Below are 8,152 nucleotides of genomic sequence, written 5' to 3'. Positions count from 1 at the left end.
CTGGTGAAGGGAGAGCCAGAAGAGCAGCCAGGATGGAGAGCTGCAGGCGGGCTCCCTCCTCCTGGGATACAGGCTGCCATGGTAATGAGGGCTGGATAAATATCAGGCATCAGTCGGCCATAATCCCCCTGCTGAGGAAAGCAGGGTGGTGAGTTAATGACAGCCCTCAGGGCTGGATCTTCAGCTGCTCCAGGAGGAGAGCAAAGAGGGATCCCCTCTCCTCCCTGTCTTTCCTCCAGCTCAGCAGCCCCGGGCTGTGTCTTGCCACACCATGATGTTCTGCTGTGGCCCATTGGAATTTATGAGCCTATTTCCCTTCTGCCTCCCTATGATGCAGGGGCTTTCAGCTTCCAGGGCCTATGAGGACAAAATCAAAAGTGGTGACGGGCTGAGTGACACCCACAAATGTGGCATGGGGGGTCCGAGCGCCAGGTCCGGAGTGACTCAGCTTCCCAGGGACAGCAATACCTGAGTGTCTCAATTAGCAGCAGCTCCAAAGGAGGTGAAATGACTAATGACTAATCTCCCCACGCTGTTCCAACCAGTTTTGTTCTCATTTCCTTCAGACAAAAAGCCTCTGCTCCCTGCTCTGGCCGGGGAGGAGCAAGTATAGTGATGGCAATGGCAGGAATGGGGGTGGTTCCTGCTCATGCTGAGCTGCCCAAAAGGGCATTTTGGTGGCAGGTTGTTGGGGTGACCAGGCTGGATGGGACCTGAAGCACCCTGGTCTAGTGGATGGTGTCCCTGCCCATGGCAGGGGGTTGGAACGAGACGGTCTCTAGGGTCACTTCCAACCCAAACCACTCTGTGATTCTATAACCCTGAGTACAGGGGAGGTGGGATGGGGCCACTGGAGCTGAAAGGGACTTTGGGATGCAGCAGGGAAAGGGATTTAGGACTGATTTGGCTTAGTCCTGCAGGGATCCTTCTGTGTTGAGCAAGGTACAGGAGCAAGCCAAAGGCAAGCAAGAAGGTGAGGATGAAACCTCCCTCGTTGCTCCCACAGGGTCCAGCTGGTGTTTGGGAAGTCACCCTGGGAGGTCCCCCACTGTGGTGGGGCTTCTCATCAGCTTTGGCTCATGGTGGGGAAAGCCAAACCCCAGCGTGGGCGTGAGTTTGGACCTTCCATACGGAGTGGGTTACATCTGCGCCGAGGCTGTTCGCAGCATCCCACTCAGCTTTTCCTTATTTAGCCCATTCCATATTTATCCCAGAGGCTCCTCTCCCCACAGCAAAACCTGTCTCAACCCAGCTATCCTGGCTCTCAGGGTGAACTCCAGCCCCACTGAGCAGCTGGGCTGGGAACATCCCTCCTGGAAATGGAGCTGGAGGAGAATCATCTCATGGGTTATTTCCTCATGAAGAGATTTCTGTGTGTAACAAACTGTACCAGCACTGGGCACGAGGATGCTGCTGCCTTGATCCACAGCACCCGCCTTTGCACCCAGTCAGGCTGGAGCACAAAGAGCCATTTTTAGGCTTGGAAGCTCGAAAGATTCATCAAGATTTTATAGCTTTTGCTCTGCAGTTATGAAACAGTGACCACAAGCCAAATACCTCTGTCCTTTACCTTCCCACAGCCCCGGTGACTTTGGTGCAATAGAGAGCGAACCTCAGCCTGTCATTTTTCACTGCAAAGACAGAATTCAGCCCGTAATGTTCTTGATAAAGCAAAGTACCGATGACACAGCTGAAAAACATCAGCGGAGCAAAGAGCAGAGAAAACTTCCCTGGGCTTCCATATGGCACCGCTCCATCTTGGACCGTGTTGTTATTATATTTCATCCAGCTTTAGCTGCTTTCTGTGTTATCTGACGCGGGGAAAATGTTGATGGGAGGACTCCGGTGCAGGCACTTGGATTTCTCTCCCGCCACATTTGTATTCTCCCCAGGACTGCGCCGTTTTCAAAATGTTTTGTTAAGTTAATTTGTATCCGCAGCCACTTGTGAATTTTTCAGATTATTTGATCTGTAACTGAACTAACATGAAGAGTAACTATTGTTCTGCAGGAGCAGACGGTGCCACAGCGTGCCTTACGTGTTTGACGTGTGCCCGTCTTCTAATCCCAAATGAGGTCCCCAGGCACCAGCAATGCTGCTGGAAACCAGTCTGGGGATGGCACTGGGAGCATCCCTGCACTGCTCTACCCCTCAGACCCCAGGTAACATCACCCCCCAAAAAAACCCTCGCTGGGAGGCATCTCACTCCACTGCAAATTACCCCCGGTGGCAAATGGTGCCTCAAAGGTGCTCCTGGCAGACCTGGGAGCTTCTTCGTGTCTCTCATGATGTGTGATTTTTGGGGAGCACCTGAGGAGGGCAGGTTTGCTGCAGCAAAGACAGAGTTGGACAGGGCTTGGAGCAACTTGGTCTAACAGAAGGTGTCCCTGCCCATGGCAGGGGATTGGAACAAGATGAGCTTTAAAGTCCCTTCCACCCCAAACCGTCCTATGATTCTTTGAGCCTCGGTGGGTGCTGAGCTTTGTGGCCCATCCCCTGCCTCTGTTTGCTTAACACCAGGGAGGGGTTTTGATTTTCTGTATCAAACTTGGCAATTCTGTTGCATTTGGGCCCAGAGGCCGAGACTTGTGCTGGTGGGCAGCCCTGAGCCGGTCGGACTCACATGAGCCACCCCAATCACCCCATCAATGGGGGAATTCATTCCTCACTGCTTTTCTATGGAAAACAACATGTTAAGGGCTTGGAAGCAAAGAGAAAGCACAAAGGTGGAGTGAAATCTGATGGTGAGCTCAGTTTTACCCCTTCCTGCTGCTCCATCAGCCTCCTTCTCTTGTCACTGCTGCTGTGTGGGAGCCAGGATCCAGTGGGATGACAGCAACAGAGAAGCTGTCTTTAAATTCCATTAGGAGATGAGTTTCTGTCTCAGAAAGACCCTGGGATGAGGCTTTTTGAGTGATTTCTCAGCAGCTGCTGAGACCTTCCCTGGGAGGTTATGGCAGGCTCTGGAAGTCGGGGTTTGGTCGCTCCCCCACAACTGACCTGCCAAAACGTGCCAGTGAGTTGGAAGGAAATGGGAATTAAACAGGTACAGCCCCATTTGGTGTCTGGGAGAAGCAGAAGCAGCAATTACCATCTTTGGCCCCAGGTCACGGCACAGGCTCCAGGTTTATGGATCAGCACCTGCCCGTTCAACCGGCAACGACCCGGCATCGATCGTGCACCGCGCTTGTTCTTCGACGTGTTGTTTTGCCAGCGTTAATTTAAGAACTGAATTCAAATGCCATCAAGGGGGAGATCAATAGCTTTTTTCATGACCCACCAGTGACCGTGTCTGGGCACAGCGGCTGCAGCTCAGGCTCTCTCTTCATGCAGCTTTTAGGTGGAGTGAAACCCTGGAGGAAAAAAAAGCTCGGAAAAGAAGTTGGGAGCAAAGTTGGCTCCAGCACAAACCCCAAGTGTTAAGGTCAAGGCCAAACCACTGATTGCCTTAAGTGATGGGAGGTGGGTGTGGGGTTTCCAGGACAGGAATGCTAAAAATTCTTGTTACACTTAGGAGGACTCACAGTATGTGTCTGCATGGGCTGGACCACATCATCGTGGTGCTACATGGATGGGGCTCTGAGCAGCCTGGGATAGTGGGAGGTGTCCCTGCCCATGGCAGGGGGTTGGAACTGGATGAGCTTTAAGGTCTCTTCCACCCCAAACCATTCTGTGATTCTCTGATTCTAGGAAGATGGTGACATGATGGTGTTAAGATGTGATCAGCCTTCCAGGGCCTAAAGGGGCTCCAAGGGAGCTGGAGAGGACTTTGGACAAGGGCATGGAGTGACATGACAAGGGGGAATGGCTTCCCACTGCCAGAGGGCAGGGTTAGATGGGAGATTGGGAAGAAATTCCTCCCTGTGAGGGTGGTGAGGCCCTGGTACAGGTTGCCCAGAGAAACTGTGGCTGCCCCTGGATCCCTGGAAGAGTCCAAGGCCGGGTTGGAGCAACCTGGGCTAGTGGAAGGTGTCCCTGCCTATGGCAGAAGCTTGGAACTAGATGAGCTTGAAGGTCCCTTCCAGCCAAACCATTCCATGATTCCATGACTGTTTCACACTGCAGGAGCACTGCAGAAGCTTCTCTGCACCAACCACTTGTGAGAAGATGTTGTCATCCGCTTTGGCAGACTGATAAAAAAAACCCCAAACAGGCAGGATTTTGGGGGCACATCTCCACAGGCGCCACGTGCACCTGAAAACTCACCCATTAGTCATGAGGATGGGCAGGAATTGCACATCCCTGCAGTCATTCATGGCTTTATGGCAAGTCATGAGATATTTGGTATTTTCCTTCAAGCAAACAAAAGCAGATGATTAAGGAAGAGGCGCAGCTTGCTCGCTTCCAGGAGGAAGACAGCTTGCAAAATGCAACTCTCAGAGCTTCAATAAAACTCCAGAAAGCAAATAAACAGCCTGGCTGAGGGGAGAGCGCTCCCAGTTCCCTGAATTTTAAGCCAAAACTGGGATTTTTTGGGGGGAAGAATGGGGATTACCTCCTGCAAAACTGGCACCAGTGAAATGTCAGGAGAGCACGGATACTGAAATTCATGTCACAGCCCCAGTCTGACTTTTCAGGCTGTATAGACACCAGAAAACTTCCAAAACTTTGAGTGGGAAACCATTTCCAAATGGGAAACCAGAAAGAAAGCAGCAGAATTTCGCCCTTCTTCTAATTTAATTTAATTTATTTATTTTTTTATTGTTTTTTTTTCTCATTCCTAAAGCCATTTTTGCCCAAGGCAGCGTGTTTATACAAAATGCCTCGCTCTCACAAGAAAATAATAATAAAGGACTATTTGCAGATGGAAAAATATTCTGTCAGAAATTTCCTGGCCACCTCTTCAATTCATGCCAGGGCTTTGAAGGGCTACAAATGACTGTGCAGCAGCAAATTTGGCCACTGAGATTTTTGAACCATGGTGCAACAGCTCTCTATGCACAGGATTTAAAACCCCCCCACTTATTTTATACTTTTCCACACACAACTATCTCTCTGCTATAAAATATGCATGGAAGCATCGATTGCTGTAGTGATCAAACACCTCCCCCTTCAAAAATACAGCCCCATCCAGAAACACCAGCGTCCTAATTAAGAATAGGTTGGAGAGCTGAATTGCAAATGAGTCAATCCCTTCCTCCAAAAAAAAAAAAAAAAAAAAAAAAAGGAAAAATAATAAAAAAATAAATATCCAGTCAAGCAAGACCAGAATGGGCTGGTTAATAATTGATATTTACATTTCTCCCGTGTCTGATCAAAGGATTTGATTGCATGACAAATGAGGAAATTACTGTAAAATATTGTACATCCATTAAGGACAGAGATGCAGCAGATAGGACGTGGGAGCCCTGGTGATGTGTTTGCCACCAGGCCCCGAGGCTGGTCGGGAAGGAGCCGGGCTGGGGGGGAAGGAGGATATTTTTCCGGATGTGGAAGAAAATCAGCCATGGATTTTCTCCTGATTTGTAGGAGATGGTATGGGAAGAGATGGGGATGGGTGTCTGGGGCAGAGCCTGGGACTCTCTCAGGAGATGAGAAGGTGGGGCTGGACCCCACGGCAGCATGGTGGGCACCCTGTGGCTGGTCCTGTGGGTCCCTATGGGCTCCTGTGGGGTCCTGTGGACTCCTGTGGATCTCTGTGGGGTCCTGTGGGTCCCTATAGACTCCTGTGGGCTCCTGTGGGTTCCTATAGACTCCTGTGGGCTCCTGTGGGTCCCTATAGACTCCTGTGGGCTCCTGTGGGTTCCTATAGACTCCTGTGGGTTCCTATAGACTCCTGTGGATCTCTGTGGGGCCCTGTGGGGCCCTATAGACTCCTGTGGGGTCCTGTGGGTTCCTATAGACTCCTGTGGGGTCCTGTGGGTTCCTATAGACTCCTGTGGATTCTTGTGGATCTCTGTGGGGTCCTGTGGGTTCCTATAGACTCCTGTGGATTCTTGTGGATCTCTGTGGGGTCCTGTGGGTCCCTATAGACTCCTGTAGACCCCTGTGGATCTCTGTGGGGTTCTGTGGGTCCCTATAGGCTCCTGTGGATTCCTAGGGATTTCTGTGGGGTCCTATGGGTCCCTATAGATTCCTGTGGACTCCTGTGGATTTCTGTGGATTCCTGTGGATCTCTGTGGGGTCCTATGGGTCCCTGTGGACTCCTGTGGATCTCTTTGGGGTCCTGTGGGTTGCTCTAGACTCCTGTGGACTCCTACGGATCTCTGTGGATTCCTGTGGATCTCTGTGGGGTCCTATGGGTCCCTGTGGACTCCTGTGGATCTCTTTGGGGTCCTGTGGGTTGCTCTAGACTCCTGTGGACTCCTACGGATCTCTGTGGGGTCCTCATGAGCTTCTATGGACCCCGTGGTTTCTATGGGCTCCTACGGATCCCAGTGGGGTCTATGGGTTCTACAGGCTCCTACAGATCCCTGTGGGTCCTATGGGTTCCCACAGGCTCCTGTGGGAATTCTAAGTGTCTCCTTGCATTCCTATGAGCTTCTGTGGACCCCTTTGGGTCACTCTGGGCTTCTGTAGATCTCTGTGGGGTTCTATGGGTCCTTATGGGCTCCTATGGATCTCTGTGGGTCTCCGAGGGTCCCCCACGAGCTCCTATGGACCCCTATGGGTTTTTTCTGGGTCTCTCTAGAACCCTATTCAGCTGTGCAGGCTCCTGAGGACCCATGCAGGTCTCTGTGGACCCTTATGGACCATACAGGCCCGTATGGACCCCTAAAGACCCCTATAGGTCTCCTATAGACCTTTATGGGCTCCTACAGATCTCTGCGGCTTCCTACAGATCTTCAGGGGTCCCTATGGATCCCTAAGGTCCCTATGGATCCTCTATGGATCCCTAAGGTCCCTATGGATCCTCTATGGATCCCTAAGGGCTCCAATCCTTGGAAATGGCCAACGAACCGTCGGCCTTTGGCGCTGCCCTCACCAAAGCAACCCTTTTTTGCCCATTTTCCCAAGTTTTTCGCTATTTTTTACATTCGGTCCCCAGATTGGATTTGGGATTGGGAGCACCGCGGGCTCCAAGGAGCACCATAGGGGGTTTGGAATGGAAAGAGGTGCCATGGGGGCCTCAGGTGGGTGGGAAATGGAGAAGGGGAAGGATAGGAAAGGGTTTAAATATTGGGAATATATTAAATATGGGAAATATATTGAATATTGGGAATATATTGAATATGGGGAATATATTGAATACAAAGAATATATGAAATGTGGGAAATATATTGAGTATGGCAAATATAGTTAATATGAAAAAATATAGTTAATATGAAAAAATATATGAAATATGGAAAATATATGAAATATGAAGAATTTATTAAATGTTGGGAATATATTAAATGTTGGAAATCTATTAAATATATGAAATATGGGAAATCTATTAAATATGGAAAATAGATTGAATATGAAGAACATATTAAATCTGGGAAATATAGTGAAGAATTTGTTAAACATTGGGAATATAGAAAAGGGGAATTGTAGTGAATATATTGACTGTATCAAATAAGGGAAGTATATTGAATATTAAGGACTTATTAAACACTGGAAATACATTAAATGGGGGAAACACAGTGAATATAAAGAATTTATTAATAATTGGGAATATATTAAATGGAACAATATATTGAATATATTAAATATATTAAATAGGGGAAACAGAGTGAATGCAAAGAATTTATTAATCATTGGGGATATATTAAATATGGGAAATATATCCAATACAAAGATTTTATTAAGCATTGGGAATATATTAAATAGGGGAAATACAGTGAATATATTAAATATATTAAATATGGGAAATATACTGAATGTGAAGAAATTATTAAGCATTGGGAATATATTAAATAGAGGAAATGCAGTGAATATATAAATACATTAAATAGGGGAATATTAAATAGGAGAATACATTGAATATATTAAATATGGGAAATATAGTGAATATACTAAATATATTAAATATGCAATGTATTCTGAACGTGAAGAATACATTAAACATTGAGAATACATTAAATAGGGAAAATAGAGTGAATAGGTTAGATACATTAAATACGGGAAATACATTGAATACAGCAAATTTACTAAATACTGGGAACACACTAAATAAATTAAAAATATTATATGCATTTATATATTATATATATTTATATATTATATATTC

Source organism: Manacus vitellinus, unplaced genomic scaffold (assembly GCF_001715985.3).
Source record: "Manacus vitellinus isolate BGI_N305 unplaced genomic scaffold, ASM171598v3 scaffold_64_pilon, whole genome shotgun sequence".
Lineage (NCBI taxonomy): Eukaryota > Metazoa > Chordata > Aves > Passeriformes > Pipridae > Manacus > Manacus vitellinus.
Note: the sequence above shows the minus strand (reverse complement) of the source record.